Genomic DNA, 21,689 nt, shown 5'->3' on the forward strand with positions numbered 1-21,689 from the left:
ACCTCTCATGTCTCAGAATAGCCTAAATCAACAACACAAGAAACAGGAGGTATTAGCAAGGATGTGGAGAAAAGGAAACCCCTCTTGCACTGTTTGTAGGAGTGCAAACAGGTGTAGCCACTCTGGAAAAGAGAGTGGAGTTTCCTCAAAAATTCAAAAGTAGAACTACCTTATGTTCCATCAATTATACTACTAAGTATTTACTCAAACTATACAAAAATACTAATTCAAAGGAGTACACGCTCCTGGATGTTTAAAGCAGCGTTATCTACAAGAGTCAAATGATGGAAACAGCCCAAGTGTTCACTGATAGAGGAATGGATAAAGAATAAAGAAGATATATAATTACTCAGCCATAAAAAAAAAAATTAAAATTTGCAAATTGTAATGACAGTGATGGAACTAAGAGAATATTATGTTCAGTGAAAAAGTCAGTCAGAGAAAGACAAATAGCATATTACTTCACTCATATGTGGAATGTAAAAAATTGAAAAAAGGTACAAAAAAAGAGAGAGAGGCAAACCAAGAAATAGAGTGTTGTCTATAGAGAAAAAGCTGATACCAGAATGGAATCCATGCCAGAGTTTTCCCTCATGGAAAAGTGCTTAGCAGGGGAATCAGGCAGAATCCTAGGAGGGGCAGTGAAGCCTCAAGATTCCCAGAGTCACTATAAGAGGAGAGGTACCGGGGAAAGCTTACTACAAAACCAAGGTCCGAAAATGGTAAAAGGCTGGAGCGACACAGCCCTCTGGGGGATTTGGAAGAAGCAAGTCAGTTAGGTAGGCCAGCTGTGAACTGAGGTGGTTGTGCCCCCATTCTCTTCGGGAGAGGCGGTCCCCAGGAGTGCAGGTCCAGCAGCACGAGGCCCTGGATTCCAGGGTGCCCAAGTGGACAAAACTGGTGATCCTACATTCCCCAGGGACACACGGAAGCAAGGAGTTCACAGGAAAGCAAGTACTCTCCTCCCACTGGGCACCCCCCATCTTTACAAATCACTGTACCTGTGCCTGCTCCTGGGAGCATCTCTGAAAGCAAGGACTGGAGACTATGGTTAGTTACTCGTGGGAAGATCAACTCCAGAGCTGGAAATCTGACCACCACCATTGTTGTTTCTCCTCTTTGTTTCAACTTATGCCTGGGAGAGGCAGGGCCTCTACGCAATAAAGGCCTCACAGAATAAACAGCTCATACTCAGCCCAGAATCAGGCAAGGGCAGGCATCTCTGTCCAGGCACAGACACCTAAGAAACAGTACAGCAGACCCCTGCCCCAGACCAGCTAGAAGAACAAGGGAAGAGCAACTTTATTGATCAAGCAGTACTGGAAAGATCCAGAACTAAGGGGAAATAGTATATAGAACTAGAGGGTCTTTTGTTTTCCTTTTTTCTTTTCCATTACAACTCATTTTTTTTATTTATAAATTTATTTTTTATGGTGTTTAATTTGCCAACATATAGAATAACACCCAATGCTCATCCCATCAAGTGCCCCCCTCAGTGCCTGTCACCCAGTCACCCCCAGCCCCCGCCCATCTCCCCTTCCACCACCCCTAGTTCATTTCCCAGAGTTAGGAGTCTATCATGTTCTGTCTCCCTTTCTTACAACTTATTTTTATATCAGACTAAAGATTTCCAAGGCAGGAAACCACAAATGTTGGAGAGGATGCGGAGAAAAGGGAACCCTCTTACACTGTCGGTGGGAATGTGAACTGGTGCTGCCACTCTGGAAAACTGTGTGGAGGTTCCTCAAAGAGTTAAAAATAGACCTGCCCTATGACCCAGCAATTGCACTGTTGGGGATTTACCCCAAAGATACAGATGCCATGAAACACCGGGACACCTGCACCCCAATGTTTCTAGCAGCAATGTCCACAATAACCAAACTGTGGAAGGAGCCTCGGTGTCCATCGAAAGATGAATGGATAAAGAAGATGTGGTTTATGTATACAGCCATTAGAAATGACAAATACCCACCATTTGCTTCAACGTGGATGGAACTGGAGGGTATTATGCTGAGTGAAGTAAGTCAATCGGAGAAGGACAAACATTATATGTTCTCATTCATTTGGGGAATATAAATAATAGTGAAAGGAAATATAAGGGAAGGGAGAAGAAATGTGTGGGAAATATCAGAAAGGGAGACAGAAAATAAAAACTCTTAACTCTGGGAAAGGAACTAGGGGTGGTGGAAGGGGATGAGGACGGGGGGTGAGGGTGAATGGGTGACGGGCACTGAGGGGGGCACTTGACGGGATGAGTGTTATTCTGTATGTTCGCAAATTGAACACCAATAAAAAATAAATTTATTATAAAAAAAAGATTTCCAATATATTTTTCTCTTTTCCCACCTTAACTGCAATATTTTACCAGCTCTTCATTTTCTACAATTACATGTCTTAGATATATTTTTAACTTCTGGATTCCCTTCTGCATATTCAATTTAATTTTGGCAAATATATGAGATATGGGTTTTTTTTTCTGCCTCATTTTGTTTTACAATGGTGGAATTTAATACCTTCCAAAACAGGACCAATATACACCGAGCACCAAGTGGAACACCCTGTTGTTTAATTCTATGATATAATATTCTCTCTTTCTTCCTACTCTGCCCCCCTCTTTTATATTGTTTATGTTTTGGTGGTCAATGTTGGAGCTTGCTATAAGTATTGCTGTTTTATATAAATTTGGGATTGAGCATCTCCTAACATACAGAACAAAATATACTCAGAACCAAGAGGATCACCCTCTAAGACCCCTCAGGTAGATTACATTCTCTCTCGACTACCACTTCCTCACCACCAGAATCCCCCCACTTTTTTCTCTTTTCATGACTTTTTTTTTTCTTTTTTCTACTTTGTTTTTGGTTTTTGGTTATTTTTACTTTGTTTCAAAATTTTGTTGTTTTCTTTAGTGGTCCTTTTATTTTATTTTGCTGTGTTCTTCTTTTTCTTTTATTTTCTGGTCTCTGACCTCTTCAGAATCATCTAAGGTGTGTTTTGATCATGTCGTGGTTGATATATTTGACTCAGCCCACTCATACAGCCAGTATGAACTGGACAAAATGACTAGATGGAAGAATTCACCACCGGAAATGGTACTCTCTGACATAGAATTACAGAATTTGAATTTCAATACAATGTCAGAAGGTCAATTCAGAAGTACAATTATAAAGCTACTTGTGGCTCTGGAGAAAAACATAAAGGACTCTAGAGACATTGTAACTGTAGAATTGAGATCTAATCGGGCCAAACTTTAAAATAGATTAAATGACATGAAAGCCCAACTGAATGATCTAACTGCTAGGGTTAATGAGGTGGAAGAGAGAGTGTGACATAGAAGATAGGTTGATGATAAGGAAGGAAACTGAGGAAAAAAGAGAAAAACTAATAAGAGCTCCTGAGGAAAGATTTAGGGAAGTAAATGATAGCTTGAGAAGGAAGAATATACATCTAATTGTGATTCCAGAAGAAGCTGAGAAAGGACCACAATGTATATGTGAACAAATAATAGCTGAGAACTTACCAAATCTGGGGAAGGAAGCAGGCATTCAGAAAGAAGAGATAGAGAAGAACCCCCCAAAAATAATCAATAAAAACCTTTCAACACCTCAACATTTAATAGTAAATTGAACACCAATAAAAAATAAATTTATAAAAAAATAGTGAAACTGCAAATTTGAAAGATAAAGAGAAAAATCTTAAAGCAGATGGAGACAAGAGATTCTTTACTTATATGGGGAGAAATATGAGATAAACAACAGACCTCTAAATAAAGACCTGACAGGCCAGAAAGGGCTGACATGGTATATTCAGGGTATTAAATGAGAAGAAGATGCAACCAAGAATAATTTATCCAGCAAGGCTCTCATTCAGAATAGAAGGAGATATAAAAAGCATCCAGTATAGACAGAAACTGAAAAAAATATGTGACCACCAAACCGGATGTGCAAGAAATATTAAGAGCGACCATGTAAAAGAGAGAGAGAGCCCAAAGAAACAATCCAAAAAAGCAGGGACTGAATAGTTATTTCAATGACACCAAACTCATATCTTTCAATAGTTAGTCTGAATGTGAGTGGGTTAAATGATCCCATCAAAAGACACAGGGTATCAGACTGGATAAAAAGCAAGACCCATCTATATGCTGTCTACAGGAGACTCACTTTAGACCTAAGGACACCTACAGCCTGAAAATGAAGGGGTGCTGAACCATTTACTATTCAAGTGGTCCTCAAAAGAAAGCTGGGGTTGCAATCCTCATATCAGAAAAATTAAAAAGTTCATATCAAAGACTGTAATAAAGGTTGAAGAGGGACACTAAATCATATTTAAAGGGTCTATCCAACAAGAAGACCTAAAAACCATGAATATTAATGGCCCTAATGTGGGAGCTGCTAAGTATATCAATCAATTAATAACCAAAGTAAAGAGATACTTAGATAGTTGTAAGTATGAGACTTCAACACAGCACTTTCAGCAAATGACAGATTTTCTAGGCAAATTATCACCAAGGAAACAAGGGCTTCAAATGATTCGCTGGAACGAATAGATTTCACATATATATACAGAATTTTCCTTTCAAACACAACTGAATACACATTTTTTTTCAAGTGCACATGGAATTTTCTCCAGAAGAGACAACATATTAGGTCACAAATCAGGTCTCAACTGATACCAAAACATTGGGATTTCCCCCTGCATATTTTCAAATTGCTGTATGAGTTCTAGCAATCTTGGGGTGGAGGCTTTTGGGTTTTTTATGTAGAATATCATTGCATCGGCAAAGAGGGAGAGCTTAACTTCTTCTTTGACAATTTGAATGCCTTTTATTTCTTTTTGTTGCCTGATTGCTGAGACTAGGACTTCCAGTAGTATGTTGAATAGCAGTAGTGAGAGTGGACATCCCTATCTTGTTCCTCATCTTAGGGGAAAGGCTCCCAGTGCTTCCCCAGTGAGAATGATATTTGCTGTGGGCTTTTCGTAGATGGCTTTTAAGATGTTGAGGAATGTTCCCTCTATCCCTACACTATGGAGAGTTTTGATCAGAAACGGATGCTCTACTTTGTCAAATGCTTTCTCTGCATCTAATGAGAGGATCATATGTTTCTTGGTTTTCTCTTGATGATATGATGAATCACATTGATTGTTTTATGAGTGTTGAACCAGCCTTGCATCCGGGAGATAAATCCCACTTGGTCATGGTGAATATTCTTCTTAATGTAGTGTTGGATCCTGTTGGCTAGTATCTTGTTGAGAATTTTTGCATCCATGTTCATCAGGGATATTGGTCTGTAATTCTCCTTTTTGGTGGGGTCTTTGTCTGGTTTTGGAATTAAGGTGATGCTGGCCTCATAAAACAAATGTGGAAGTATTCCATCTCTTTCTATCTTTCCTAACAGCTTTAGTAGAAAAGGTATGGTTTCTTCTTTAAACGTTTGTTAGAATTCCCCTGGAAGCCCTCTGGCCCTGGACTTTTGTGTCTTGGGAGGTTTTTGATGACCGCTTCCATTTCCTCCCTGGTTATTGGCCTGTTCAGGTTTTCTGTTTCTTCCTATTTCAGTTTGATAGGTTGTGGCTTTCCAGAAATGCATCGATTTCTTCTAGATTGCCTAGTTTATTGGCATATAACTGCTCATAATATGTTTTTTTTTAATTTTTTTTAAATTTTTATTTATTTATGATAGTCACAGAAAGAGAGAGAGAGAGAGAGGCAGAGGGAGAAGCAGGCTCCATGCACCGGGAGCCTGATGTGGGATTCGATCCCGGGTCTCCAGGATCGCGCCCTGGGCCAAAGGCAGGTGCCAAACCACTGCGCCACCCAGGGATCCCTCATAATATGTTTTTAAAATTATTTGTATTTCCTTGGTATTGGTTGTGATCGCTCCTTTTTCATTCATGATTTTATTAATTACAGTCTTTTGTTTTTCATAAGGTGGGCTAATGGTTTATCTATCTTATTAATTCTTTCAAGGAACCAACTTCTGGTTTTGTTGATCTGTTCTACAGTTCTTCTGGTCTCTATTTCATTGAGTTCTGCTCGAATCTTCATTAACTCTCTTCTTCTGCTTGGTGTAGGTTTTACTTGCCCCTCTCTCTCCTTTAGGTTCCTTTAGGTTCAAGGTTAGCTTATGTATTTGAGTTTTTTCCAATTTTTGGAGAGATGCTTGTATTGCGATGTATTTCCATCACAGGACTGCTTTTGCTATCTCCGATAGATTTTGAAGAGTTGTAACTTCATTCTCATTAATTTCCATGAATCTTTTTAATTCTTCTCTAATTTCCTAGTTGACCATTTCTTCTTTGAAAGGATGCTCTTTAACCTCCACTCTTTGTGTTTTTTCCAAATTTCTTCTTGTGATTGAGTTTAAGTTTCAAAGCATTATGTTCTGAATATATGCAATGGACAATCCCAATCTTTTGATATTGATTGAGACCTGATTTGTTATCCAGTGTGTCATCTATTCTGGAGAGAGTTCCATGTGTACTTGAGAAGAATGTGTATTCAGCTGCGTTTGGATGTAAAGTTCTATAAATATCTGTTAAATCCTACTGGACCAATGTATCATTTAAAGGTCTTCTTTCTGTCAGCTTGGGTGGCTCAGTGGTTGAGAGTCACCTTCTGCCCATGGTGTGATCCTGGAGACCCAGGATCGAGTCCCACATTGGGTTCTCAGTATGGAGCCTGCTTCTCCCTCTGCCTGTGTCTCTGCCTCTCTCTCTCTCTCTGCATCTCATAAAGAAATAAATAAACTCTAAAAAAAAAAAACCTCTTGTTTCTTTGCAGATATGCTTAGAATGTCTGTCATTTCCAGAGAGTGCCATGTTGAAGTCTCCCAGTATTAGTGTATTATTATCTAGTATGTCTTAACTTTGGTTATTAATTGTTTGATATACTTGGTAGCTCCCCTATTAGGGACATAAATATTCATGATTTTTAGGTCTTCTTGTTTGATAGATCCTTTAATATGATAGAGTGTCCCTCTTCATCTCTTACTACAGTGTCTGGGATAAACTTTAATTTATCTGATATAAGGATGGCTACCCCAGCTTTCTTTTGAGGACCATTTGAATGGTATGGTTCTCCACTCTCATTTTCATGCTGGAGGTGGTCTTAGGTCTAAAATGAGTCTCTTGTAGACAGCAGATAGATGGGTCTTGCTTTTTTATCCAGTCTGAAACCCTGCGTCTTTTGATGGGGTCATTAAGCTCATTCACGTTCAGAGTTACTATTGAAAGATATGAATTTAGGGTCATCATAATACCTATTCAGTCCCTGGTTTTGTGGATTATTTCTTTCGGCTTCTTCTTTATTTTACAGAGTCCCCCTTAATATTTCTTGCAGAGCTGGTTTGATGGTCACATATTCTTTCAGTTTCTGCCTATCATGGAAGTTCTTTATCTCTCCTTTTATTATGAATGAGAGCCTTGCTGGATTAAGTATTCCTGACTGCATGTTCTTCTCATTTTGGGCTCCCTGTATGGAGTCTGCTTCTCCTGTGTCTCTACCTCTCTATGTGTGTCTGTCATGAATAGATAAATAAAAATTAAAAGAAAAATTGTTCTTCAATCCATAGGCATGGAATATTTTTTTCCACTTCTCTCTGTCATCTTAAATTTCTTGCATCAGTACTTTATAATTTTCAGGATACAGGACTTTCTCTTCATTGGTTTGACTTATTCTTAAGTATCCTCTTATTTGCTGAGTAATTGTAAATGGAATTGATTCCTTAATTTCTCTTTCTGCTGCTTCATTATTGATGTATATAAATGCAATATATTTTTGTAGGTTGCTTTTGTGTCCTAGGACTTTACTGAATTCACTTATCAGTGAATTTATTCTACCAGGTTTTTTGGTGGCATCTCTTGGGTTTTTTTATATAGAGTAGCATGTCATCAGTGAACAATGAAAGTTTAACTTCTTCCTTACCTATTTTGATGCCTTTCATTTCGTTTTGTTGTCTGATTACCATGGCTAGGAATTCCAGTAATATAGTATATAAAGTGATTAAAGCAGACATCCCTGTTCTGTTTGGACTATAGAGGATAAATTCACAGGGTTTTTTTTTTTTTTTGCCACTTAGAAAGATATTAGCTGTGAATTTTTCATATGTAGTGTTTATTGTGTTGAGGCATATTCTTTCTAAACCTTTTTGTTGAGTGTTTCATTATGTATGGAGGTAGTACTTTTACAAATGATTTTTCTGCTTCTCTTTTAATGATCATATGGTTCTCATCCTTTCTTTTATTAATGTGTTTTGTCACAGGGATTTATCTGTGAATATTGAACCATCCTAGCAACCCAGGAATAAATCCTGCTTGATAGTGGTGAATGATTTTTTTTAAGTGTTTTTAGATTTAGTTTTCCAGTATTTTTTGATGATTTGTGCATCTATGTTCTTAAGAGATATTGGCCTGTAGTTCCCTTTTCTTTTGCTGTCCTTATCTTGTTTTGATATCAGACGAATGTTGGCGGCAGACAATGAATTTGAAATGTTTCCTTCCTTCCCCTTTTCTTTCTTTCTTTTTTCTTTCTTTCTTTCTTTCTTTCTTTCTTTCTTCTTTCTTTCTTTCTTTCTTTCTTTCTTTCTTCTTCTTCTTTCTTTCTTTCTTTCTTTCTTCTTCTTTCTTTCTTTCTTTCTTCTTTCTTCTTTTTTTTAGAACTACTTTGAGAAGAATAAGTATTAACCCCTAAAATATTTGGTATACTTCACTTTGGAAGCCATTTGGACCTGACTTTTGCTTTTTGGGAGTTTTTTGCTTACTGATTGAATTTCTTTACTGGTTATTGGTTTGCTCAAGTTTTCTATTTCTTCCTGTTTCAATTTTGGTAGTTTCTTTGTTGCTAGAAATTTCTTCCAGGTTTTCTAATTTGTTCACATATAGTTTTTCATAATATTCACATAGTTTTTCTTCTATTGCTATGGTGTTGGTTTTGATTTACTTCTCTTATTTGTGATTTTATTTATTTGGTTACTTTCTCTTTTCTTTTTTTTTTAAGATTTTATTTGTGTATTCATGACAGAAACACACAGAGAGAGAGAGAGAGAGGCAGAGACGCAGGCAGAGGGAGAAGCAGGCTCCATGCAAGGAACCCGACGTGGGACTCGATCCCGGGTCTCTAGGATCACACCCCGGGCTGAAGGCAGCACTAAACCACTGGGCCACCCGGGCTGCCCTCTCTTTTCTTTTTGATTAGTTTGGCTAAAAAAATTCTTTCAAATAAAAAGTTCCTGGTTTCAATGATCTATACTATTGTTCATTTTGATTTCTATGTGTATTTCTACTATAATTTTTATTATTCTCTTCTTTCTGCTGGCTGTAGGCTTTGTTGTTCTTTTTTTGGTCTGTTAGGTTTAAGGTTAGGTTGTTTATTTGAGATTGTTCTTGCTTCTTGGGGTATGTCTGTATTACTACAAACATTCCTTTTAAGACCAGTTTTGCTGCATCCCAAAGGTTTTGGACTATTTTGGTTTCCTTCTCAATTGTTTCCACATATTTTAAAAATTTCTTCTTTGATATCCTGGTTTACCCATTCATTATGTAATAAACATGTTATTTAACCTACAATTATTTTTGTTCTTTTTTTTTTTTCTTGTGGTTGACTGAGTTTCATACTATTGTGGTAGGAAAAGTTGCACGGTAAGGCTTCAATCTTGAATTTGTTGAGGCTTATTTTGTGGCCTAATATGTCATCTATTCTGGAGGATGTTACATGAACAATTTAAAAGAATGTGAATTCTGCTGTGTTTGGTTGGAATGTTCTGAATGTATGTTAAGTCCATCTAGTCCAGTGCACCATTCAAAGCCACTGTTTCCTTATTGATTTTCTGTTTTAATGATCTCTCCATTTATTAAACTGGGGTGTTAAAGTCCTCTACTATTATTGTATTATTATCAAATAGTTCATTTATGTTTGTTATTAATTATTTTATATATTTGGGGACTCCACTAATGGGGCATAAATATTTACAATTGTTCTATCTTCTTGTTAGATTATCTCCTTTATTATATTATATAGCACTCTACTCTGTTTCTTGGTACAGTCTTTATTTTAAAGTCTAGATGGTCTATTATTAGTATTGCTATTTCAGCTTTCTTTTGGTATCCATGGGCATGATAAATGTTTCTTCATCTCCTCAATTCCAAGCCGGAGGTGTATTTAGGCCTAAAATGAGTCTCTTGTATGCAAGATATATGTGATTTTGTTTTTTATAAAAACATATTTGATATACGGCTGCCATCAACTTTGTATGTGAACTATACAAATAATAGTCTATATTAAATTGATTGTCATTTTAGTTCGAACTCATTCTTTTCTTCTCTCCACATTTTAGGTATATGTCATCATATTTTTTATCTTTTTTTCTGTGAGTTTATTGATAGATTTTTAAAATAAACGTATTCATTTTTATCACTTTTGTATTTCTTATCTTTATACTACCACTTTTGGTCTCTTCTTTCCATAACAGTCTCCTTCAATATTCCTTGCAGGACTGGTTTAGTGGTCACAAACTCCTTTAATTTTCATTCTTTTGGCAATCTCTTTAGCTCTCCTTCTATTCTGAATGATAGCCTTCTTGGATAGAGCATTCTTGGCTATAGATTTTTCCTATTCAGCTCTTTTTTTTTAAGATTTTATTTTTAAGTAATTTCCACACCTAATATGGGGCTTGAACTCACAACCCTGAGACCAAAAATCATATGTTTTACCAACTGAGACAGCCAGGTGACCCTCCCCACTCAGGACTTTGACTATATCATGCCACTTCTTTCTGGCTTGCCAAATTTCTGTTGAGAAATCTCCAGGCTTGTTTTAAGAGTATTCCTGTGTAAGTTACAGCTTTCTTTTGTCTTAGTGCTTTTAAATATTTTTCTTTATTACTATATTTTGCAAATTAATTACAATATCTCTTGGTGCTGGCCTACTTTTGTTGATTGTGAAGGGAGTTCTCTGAGCCTTCTGGTTGTAGAGGTCTGTTTCCCAGATTAGGGAAGTTTTCAGGTATTAATTCCCCAAGTAAATTTCTGCCCCCTGTATCCTTCTCTCTCACCACTCTCTGGAACCATGGCTCACTCCTCTCTACATCACCTATGATCCATTTCTTCCCTAAACCATGTATCTGCAATTTCTACAATCTTTGATGTGACCTCTTCTCTCCCTTTATTTATTTATTTTTTTAAAATTTTTATTTATTTATGATAATCACAGAGAGAGAGAGAGAGAGAGAGAGAGGCAGAGACACAGGCAGAGGGAGAAGCAGGCTCCATGCACCGGGAGCCCCACGTGGGACTCGATCCTGGGTCTCCAGGATCGCACCCTGGGCTAAAGGCAGACGCCAAACCGCTGCGCCACCCAGGGATCCCTCTTCTCTCCCTTTAGTTGTGGAATTTGTTCTGTCAGTCTTCAGGTTGATTTCTGGGGTATCTAGGATGCTTTGATTTTGTATATTTGAGTCCCCATTGCAATCCACTCTGACAATATTTTTTAATTGATACCTTTGTACCATTAATATTTAAAGTGATTATTGATATAGTTTTATTAAAATTTTCCATACTTAATATTATTTTCCATTTATTGCCCTTGTTTTTTGTTCTCATTTTTGTTTTCCACTTTTCACTTTTTTCAGACTTTTGTGGTTATAGTTAAAAATTTTATATGCTTCTATCTCCTTTTTTATATCAATTATACTTCCTTCTTTTACTTAAAAATATTCTTAATTCCTGGGGTGCCTGACTGTCTCAGATGGTTAAATGTCTGAGTCTTGGTTTTGGCTCAGATCATGATCTAAGGATCATGAGATCAAGCCTTGTATTGGGCTTTCCACTCAGCAGGAAGTTTATTTCTTTTCCTCTCTCTCCTTTTGCCTCTCTCCCTTACTCTTGTGCTCTCTCTGTAAAATACATAAATAAATCTTAATTCCTCCCTCTCATTTTTATTATTGCTATCACTCATTTCATTTATATAGAAATATATGTCAGCATATTATATTTACATATTTATATTATTTATGTAAAATATAATTATTCTATTTTATTTATAAACATATAATATAATAATCTAATTAATATAATATGATAATATAGAATTATTAGTAGTATATTAATGTATTAATGCTATATTATATATAATAAAATAAACGTAAATATAAATATGCAAAATATATAGTTATATTGTATTCATAAGCACACATAATTGAGTTATTATTATTTTGAGCAAAACTGTTATCCATTAGATGAACTAAGAATAAGAAAAATATGAAAGATTTTTATTTAATTCCTCCAATGTTCTTCCTTTCTTTATCAATATCTGGGTTTCTAACATGTATCATCTTCTTCCATTCTCTTTGAGGAATTTTTTAACATTTCTTTCAAGATAGGTCTACTATTTACAAATTCTTTCGTTATTTGTTTGTCTGAGAAAGTATTTTTCCTTTATTTTCCAAGGGTAATTTTGCAGGGTACTAGATTTTAGGTCATTTTTTCCTCTCTTTCTCAACACTTTAAACATTTTGATACTCTTTGTTATTGCTTATGTGGTTTCTGAAAAGTCAGATATAATCTTTCTGTTTGCTCTTCAATAGGTAATATGTTTTTCTCCTCTGGTTTTTCAAGATTTTTTCCTTTAGGGTTGATTTTCTGCAGTATGAATATTCTATGCATAAGTGTAGGTGTTTGGCATGTATCCTCCTCAGTGTAATCTGAACTTCATGGAACTATTAGATTAATGTCTGACATTAATTCTTCTTTATTATTGTTCAAGAATTCTTGTGTTATTTTTTCTATTCTCCTCATATTCTTATTATGCATATATTTTTGAAGCTGTCTCACATTTATTTGGTGTTCTCTTCTCTTTTTTCAATCTTTTTTCTTTTGGGTTTCAATAAAGTTTCTGTGTCATATCTGCAAGCTCAGAGATTCTTTCTTTAGCTGTGACTATAATACTAATTTGTCCATCAAAGAATTTCATTATTTCTGTTACTCTTTTTGATCTCTACCATTTACTTTTTTTTCTTAGAATTTTTATTTCTTTCCTTAACAGTATCCATCTGTTCTTGCATGTTGTCTACTTTTTTCTTTAGACCATTTAGTATGTTAATAGTAGTTGTTTTTAATTCGTAGTATGATTATTTCAATACCCCAGTCAAATCTGAGTCTGATTACAATGTTTGCTCCTATTAGTATGTCTTTTAATATTTTTGAAGATCAGAAGTGATATACTAAATAAAATATATGGTGATAGTGGGGAAAGAAAGTGGTCTATAATTTTATGTTCAGGTCCTAGTCTTTCCGTGAGTGTCTCTGGACTGCACATCTCACAAGTACTTAGTTAATTCTCTCTTTTAGATGGGACAGAATGGCTAGCATGGTTATAAGTTGGATATTTCTCTTCCTTCTTGTGGAATGCTAGAGAGGATTAGAGGTCCCTGAGATTGGTTAAACTCTGGTAAAATAGTCTCTCTTGAAATTAGGCTTCCTTAAGAATAAAATGCTCTGGTGTATTTCAAAATGGTTACTTTTCCTTTTCTCCTGCAGGAAGCAAAAGAGAACTTTTCTCTTCTTTTTTACTGATTATGAGAACCTGGTAGTGATCCTGAAGCTGAAAATCACAAAAGCCTGACAACCTCTCTATAAATACTCTCCAAGAGTTTTTAACTCTTAAACTTGTCCACATTGATCCTCAAAGCAATTTGCCAAAGTGTACTTTTCCTATCCTAGTACCTGTTCCACAAGAGTTTTCTGCTTGTGGGTTCCTACTCCAATAGCTTATGATAATCTGTATTTTAACTTTAGAAAATAGCAATTAGTTTATCAAAACTACAGTATATATGAAAGACAATGATAGAACATAAGTTTGAAGAGGTAGGTCATTTAACTATTTAGTTCAGTAAATATTTAGAAAAACTTATCTGTGTCAGGCACTATGCTAGGAACTAAGGACTATAAATTAACAAGTTATTGCCCTGATGTTGCTCACAGTATAGTGGGAAGGGACAATAAAGGATACAGATAATTTTAATACAGCAAATTGAATAGTTATAGAGGCATGCATTGTATGATAAGGGACACCAAGTGGGAAGACTTAATAAAAATTTTAAAAAATATTTTATTTATTCATGAAAGATGAAAGAGAGAGAGAGAGTGAGAGAGGCAGAGATATAGGTGCAGAGGGATAAACAGTCTCCCTGTGGGGAGCCTGGTGCAGGATTCGATCCCAGGATCCCAGGATCATGACCTGAGCTGAAGGCAGAAACTAACCACTGAGCCACCCAGGTTCCCCTATATAATTTTATTTCCTATAGGAAATAACATCTAAACTACATTTAAAAAGAATAAATAAAAATTATTCAGAAGAAGAGGGTAGGAATGGACTCAGGAAACAAAATAACAGTATGACCATAACACAGAGGTGAGGAATAGCATAATGCATAAAAGAAATCACAAACATTCTGGTATAATAAAATCATGAAATCACAGGAAGGAAGTAGTAGGAAATAAGAGTGGTGGTGGGTGCAGATGAAATAAGGGTGAAAATTTTTTATATGTTTGAGTTTTACTCTTTTATTTACTAGGAGTCAATAAACTGTTTTTGGAGGAAATATTATAAATTTGATATTTTAGAAAGGTAAATCTTGAAAGCAATATACTGCATGATTTGGAAGATGATGAAACCAGATACAGGAAGAGCTTTTAAAGAGGCTATTACACTGATTCCAAGGAGAGATGTTGAGGCCATGAATTGATACAGTGAAAATAAGAAGGAGATAAATATGATAAAGGTATAGAAAATTCAATGAACAGGATTTAGTGATAAGCTAGATGTATAAGATAAAGTTGAAATGTCAAGAGTAACTCCAAGGTTTCTAGTATGAATGGCACAGTGGACTGTTAGCTGATATAGAGAATACAGGAAGAAACTCATGCCTAGAGTGAAAAAAATATGAAATAATGTATCCAATTCTGGACAGGTTGAGTTGGAGGGTGGAGCTTATCTTTTAAGAAATGAATTATATTTATTTTTGTAATATATCCCTCTGGCTATAAATATTTCCTATATATATGTATATATTTAAAATATTTGAATACATTCAGACTTATTTTTGGTCCACGTGGAAGGGTGGGAGTGTGTGTGTGTGTGTGTGTGTGTGAGTGTGTTTAAGGACCTTTCTTCTCTTAGAATCTCAAAACTCTGGAGGTTGTATACAGTTCCTAAAAATCTTGTCTTTGATGCAACATGGAGACTAGTGACATATTTATTGTCTAAATATATGTGGTACCTTAAAGATCCACTGTATTTGTGTCAAGCTTTGGCATGGCATTCTTTGCCAAGTTTGGAAACTGTCCTGTATAGGACTTTCCCTAGATTAGTTTATCACACACACCCCTTCCAGGAGTTTCTGGCATCTTTTCAAGGCATCAGATTCAGGCATGGATCCTCTGTTATTTTTGAAACTTCTGTGTCTTGGGAAATTCCATTCTTTTTCATTGCTCATGCTTCTCTCTCTTCAAATTCATACATTCCATTATTTGTTTCTAAGCCTACTCACCTTAGCTTTCTTAGGCTGCTGGAAAACAAAAACTAGGAATGTTAATGTTGTTTGAAAGCAATTTCTGATTTTAACACTGAGTTTAAAGCCTCCCCTGAGACAAGAAGATACAATAAAGAGAAAAATATAGCAAGAACAAAATATACCTCTTATTCTGGGTTACCATGAAAACTGAGCCCAATTCAAAAGTTTTGCATGCTGATAATTTACTTGGGAAGTAAGTGATCCTTAACAGTGGAAATGAGGAACCAAAGAGACTGAACAGGGAAGGAAAAATCCAATTATGGAGAGTCAAGTGGGCTACTGCTGTGGATAATTGATATTCAGTCTAGATGGATCATTCTGAAGAGATATACAGAATTTGCATCAGAATGACCTGCCTAAAAGGCATTGTCTACTCATTTACTCCTGGCTCCCATTTAGGTGAGGATTGTTCTATTGGCTGTTATATCCTAGTAATTTTCAGATTAAGCATAGGTGGATGCAGAGTGAGATTTTAGAGTCATTCCATGTTGTGGTGTCAGAAAAGCCCTGGAACAAGAAGTGAGCAATATCTAGAGCCAGCTTGAGATGAGGTACTGTCAGCAAGAAGTGTGGCTGTATGTTTCACAATAGCCTTTGTCAATGCATGTCTAAAATCAACCCTGAGGATGAGACTCTGTGAAATGGTGCTCAGGATATGTCATAAAGTCCACTCTTTGCATCATTCACTGCCTCTCATTCCCTCAAGTGCCAACTGCACTCTCTACAAAAGACAAGACATAGACAAGATTAATAGAACATGCTACTTCTGTCCCTGCTGCTGAAACTGGTCCCAAGTCCATATTGATACCCATTGTCTGACTCCTTTATCGGCAGTTTTTCCCCTCACTCTCATCTAGTATTTTTCTATTTAAATTCCAGTTATCTTAGCTAGTACCTTAGTTGATATAGATCGTTTATCTGGTGGGATGACCCAAATTTCAAGCTTAAGGGGTTTGAGTCCTTAGTTGATTTGCCTTTGCCGGGCTGTGGTAAATATACTTGCTTACCAATCATTATCATGAGTGATGGAGGCACAAAAAAATACCTTAGTAAATTCTCTGGGTTTGAAATACTTCTCCCTACCTTGATTATACAAGAATAATCTGGGTAGCCCGGGTGGCTCAGTGATTTACCACCGCCTTTGGCCCAGGGTGTGATCCTGGTGTCCTGGGATCAAGTCCCACATTGGGCTCCCTGCATAGAGCCTGCTTCTCCCTCTGCCTGTGTCTCTGCATCTCTGTCTCTGTCTCTCATGAATAAATAAATAAAAATCTTTAAAAAAAAGAATAATCTTAGCTCCTCATGGTAATAGAGTTGATTTCCCCCATTAATATTAACCCTTTTCTTTGCCTGCTGGTCCACTTTCATGAGATGTTTTAAATGACCAGGTGGGAGTTTTCACTCCATGTTAAATGGCATCATGCATTCTCCTTTTTTTTTAGAAGCATTATTTCCCATCAAGACAAGAGCTTTAAGTCTGATATAGTCTAAGAATCTGGAATTGGAAAGTCATAGCCTATAAGTGTTGGAGAGAGGAGCCAATCCCATTATATCCTGGACCAATTTATTCTAGCTATTGAGGATATGGAGCCATATATCAGACATTAGTTTAACCAATATAAATTATACTGGAGGATCATACCTCAACTGTGTAAAATATAGTTCAAAAATGGACCTTTCATGAGCCTTTACTACGGCATTTAATTAGGCTTGATGATTCCAGATGATGTAATATATGGTAGACCTATCAGATCTGAGATAGAATAGGGCTTATTATATAATTGAACAACAACAAAATGGATAGCTGGTCTTTTGAGTACTATATTGAGAGATCAGATGCTGCTGTTGGCAGATTGGGCATTTATCCACAGATGTAGCCTTGTCCACTGTGGTAAAAAGAAGTACTTTCCTAGCTCTCATCCTTGCCATCATAATTACTTTATTCATGGTGCTATTACAAAAACACTGGCCTAGACCAGAAGAAGAGGCTAGCTAATATCTATAGGATGAATTATCTTGTTCACGTGGATGTTGAGGATGTCCTCAACATTAATGTGGGTTACATACTTCTTCATGGTTTGTTCATTCCAATAGGTCATTCACATGGTTTTTGAATATGAAGCCCACAATTGGTACTAATGTATCCAATAAGCAAAAATAAACAAACAAAAACACAAGACCAGCCCAGTTTCATGGAGTAGAAAAATAGACTTTACCTTTTAATGGGATGAGTTGAAAAAAAAAAGTCAGAAGGAGCAAATAATTGCAGTCTTTTTGGCAATCAATTTATTATACATATCAAGTGGATAACCAGATGTAGTACTTAAAACTTTGGCAACTAGGACTATTCTTAGTTATTTTTTTTTAATTTTATTCATTCATGAGATACACACAGAGAGTGGCAGAGACATAGGCAGAGGGAGATGCAGGCTCCCTGCAGGGAGCCTTATGCAGAACTCTATCCCAGGACCCTGGGATCATGACCTGAGCCAAAGACAAATGCTCAACCACTGAGCCACCTAGGCACCCCTCCACTTCTTTCTGTCCTTTAGGTATACTTATATATGTGGCTGATATATACAGTAGCAGGCTATTTTTGGTCCACAACAATGTACTGAACCTACCCAACCATGAGGCAGACCCTAGAATACACATATATTTTTTCACAACCAGTCTTAGAGAATCCCATGTAATAGAGACTCATCAATAGAGCTGAAGTAACTGTTATGTAGTCTGGATTTTCTATTTGTGCAATTTATTTGGGAGTTTGGGATCAGTCTATTATATGATGGAATGCTTTTCAATTGGTAGATCTGATAATAACAATCTCATGATGGTCAGCTCTAGTGACATAGTCACTTGGTGATCCCTACTCATGTACTTAGTCTCTACTAGGGCCTAGTAGCATATCCAAGTCTACTTTTCAAGCATCGTGTAGTTTTCTCTTGAAGGTATAGCTTTGTTATATAATTACTGGAGTCTGTACTGTATCTCTCTAATTGGGGTCAGAGAATCACCATCCACTATAGATATCTGTAATATCATCATATCTGCTAGATAATATGGAATGAGCAATAGAGCAGCTTTCACTCATATCTTTTGGAGAGTCCCCTTTAATGTAAAGCCTAAAGTTAAGTCTTGAAATTATAAGATGCCTTGATATCAGAAATCAGAAAGGCCTCAAATTGCCTAACTACAAGGTTCCCCTTGTCTATGCTGCCTTTATGGATAAGGTCTCCTACTCAGACCACCCTCCTTATCAAGGGTGCCTACACAATTCCTGCTAATCCCTGAGTAGTGGGTTTCAGTTCCCTGCCAGCCTATAGAATTTTTTGAACAAGTTAATTTCATTTTCTCCTCTTCCCCCATGTTGATATTATACAACCTGCACTAGGCAGCTCTTTCTTCTTCATTCTATTCCTTATTGGGCCCCCTGTGCTCCTATGTGGTATGTGGTGTGTCCTTTTTCCCTGGGCTGTGACTATATGTGACTAATAACTATTATTCATCTCATCTGTCCAATGTTAGTTGTTGTGTTTTGGCCAGTGTACACAACTCTAGGGTGTTCCTCACCAGTGGGGTAAATGGGAAACAATTAAAATACCCTTTCTTAAGTGCTCAGAGCCCTATTAAAACTGTGTCTTCATCACAATTCCAAACTTCAAGTTCTATTACAAAACTGTATAAATCAAAACAGTATGTAGTGCCACAAAATAGACACATAAACCAATAGAAAATCTGCAAATCAATCCACATATACATGGTCAATTAATCTCTGACAAAGCAGGAACAAATATCTAAGGGAATAGGACAGTCTTTTTAACAAATGGTATTGGGAAAATGGCAGTATCATGCAAAGGAAGGAAACTGGATCACTTTCTTACAACATACAAAAAGTAAATAAAAATGGATGAAAGATTTAAATGTGAGAGAGGAAACCATGAAAATCCTAGAGCAGGACATAGGCAGCAACCACTTTGACATTGGTCAGAACAACTTTTACAAGATATGTCTCCTGAGGCAAGGGAAACAAAAGGGAAAATAAACCATTGGGTCTTCATCAAAATAAAAGGCTTCTGAACAGTGAAGGAAACAATCAACATAAGAATGGGAGATGATATTTGCAAGCAACATATCTGATAAAGGGTTAATATCCAAAATGTATAAAGAACTTATCAAACTCAACACCCAAGAAACAAATCATCCAGTTAAGAAATGTGCAGAAGACATGAATAGAAAAATTTCCAAAGAATACATACAGATAACTAAATGACATATGAAAGGATGCTCAACATCAGTCATCATCAGGGAAATAAAAATCAAAACTACAATGAAAAAAAACCTACAATGAGATATCACTTAACACCAGACCAAATTGCTAAAATTACAGCATAGACAAAAAAAATAAACTCCAAATGGATTAAAGACATAAATGTGAGATCCGAAGTCATAAAAATCCTAGAAGAGAACACGGGCAATAACTTCTTTGAAATTGACCATAGCAACTTTATTCTAGATTTATCTCCTGAAGCAAGAAAAATAAAAGCAAAAGTAACTATGGGGAATTCATCAAAATAAAAAGCTTCTGCACAGCAAAAGAAAAATCAACAAAACTAAAAGGCAACCTAAGTACTGAAAGCAGATATTTGCAAATGACACATCCAATACACATGCAAATGATACATCCAATTAGTTTATACAAATCAACACCCAAAAAACAATCCAATTTTTAAAATGGGCAGAAGAGGGGCACCTGGCTGGCTCAGCTCCTAGAGCACACAACTCTTGATCTTGGAGTCATGAGTTCGATCCCAAACTTGGGTGTAGCGATCACTTAGAATAAATAAAAAAAAAATAAAAGCTTAAAAAATGGGCAGATGACATGAGCACAGATTTCTTCAAAGAAGGTATCCAGATGCCCAAGAAACACATTAAAAGATGTTCAACATTATTCAATGCAAGTGCATATCAAAAGTAAAATGAGATATCACCTCATACCTGTCAGAATAGCTAAAATCAACAACACAAGGAACAAGTGTTGGTGATCATGTGGACAAAAAGAACCCTCTTGCACTGTTGGTAGGAATGTTAAACTGGTAGAGCCAGTCTGGAAGGAGTGTGAAGATTCCTCAAAAATTAAAAATAGAACGACCCTATGATACAGCATTTGCACTACTGGGTATTTACACGAAGAATACAAAAAAAAAATACTAATTGAAAGAAATACATGCACTGCTATGTTTATAGAAGAATTTATGTACAATAGCCAAATTCTGGAAGCAGTCCAGTGTTCATCCATAGACGAATGGATTAATTAGTCCATTCATAGTCCATTGTATATATACACACACACAATTCAGTCATAAAAAATAAGGAAATCTTGCCATTTTCACAACGTGGATAGTGTTAGAGAGTATAATACTAAGCAAAACAAGTCAGAGAAAGATGAATATCATATAATTTCATTCATATATGGAATTTTTAAAATATTTTATTTTTTCTCTATTTTTTTATTTACATACAATTTGCCAACATCATATATGGAATTTAAAAAACAAAACAAAAGCAAAGAGGAGGATAAAAGGAGACAGAGAGACAAATTTAAGAAGCAGACTCTTTATAGAGAACAAACTGATGGTTACCAGAGGGGAAGTGGATGAGAGGATGGGTTAAATAGGTCATGGTTTTAAGATGTGCACTTGTCCTGATGAGCAACATGTGATATATGGAGGTATTGAATCACTATATTGTACACCTAATATAACACTGTATATTAATGAACTGTAATTAAAATAAAAAAAAACATTTTAAAAAACTGCCTTTTGAATCCCTTTATAAATAGGTAAAGATAGGGATGCCTGAGTGGCTCAGTGGTTAGGTGCCTGCCCTCAGCCCAGGGCATGATCCTGGAGTCCCAGGATCGAGTCCCATATTGGGCTCCCTGCATGGAGCCTGCTTTTTTTTCTACATGTGTTTCTACCTCTCTCTCTCTGTGTGTGTGTCTCTTATGAATAAATAAATAAAACCCTTAAAAATAAATGGGTAAAGACAGTATTTTAAAGTGTTATATGTATAATATGGCCTCCAACATTCAAGAAGATCACCAATTGCTGTATTGAATTT

This window comes from Vulpes vulpes, chromosome X (genome assembly GCF_048418805.1).
Source record: "Vulpes vulpes isolate BD-2025 chromosome X, VulVul3, whole genome shotgun sequence".
Classification (NCBI taxonomy): Eukaryota; Metazoa; Chordata; class Mammalia; order Carnivora; family Canidae; genus Vulpes; species Vulpes vulpes.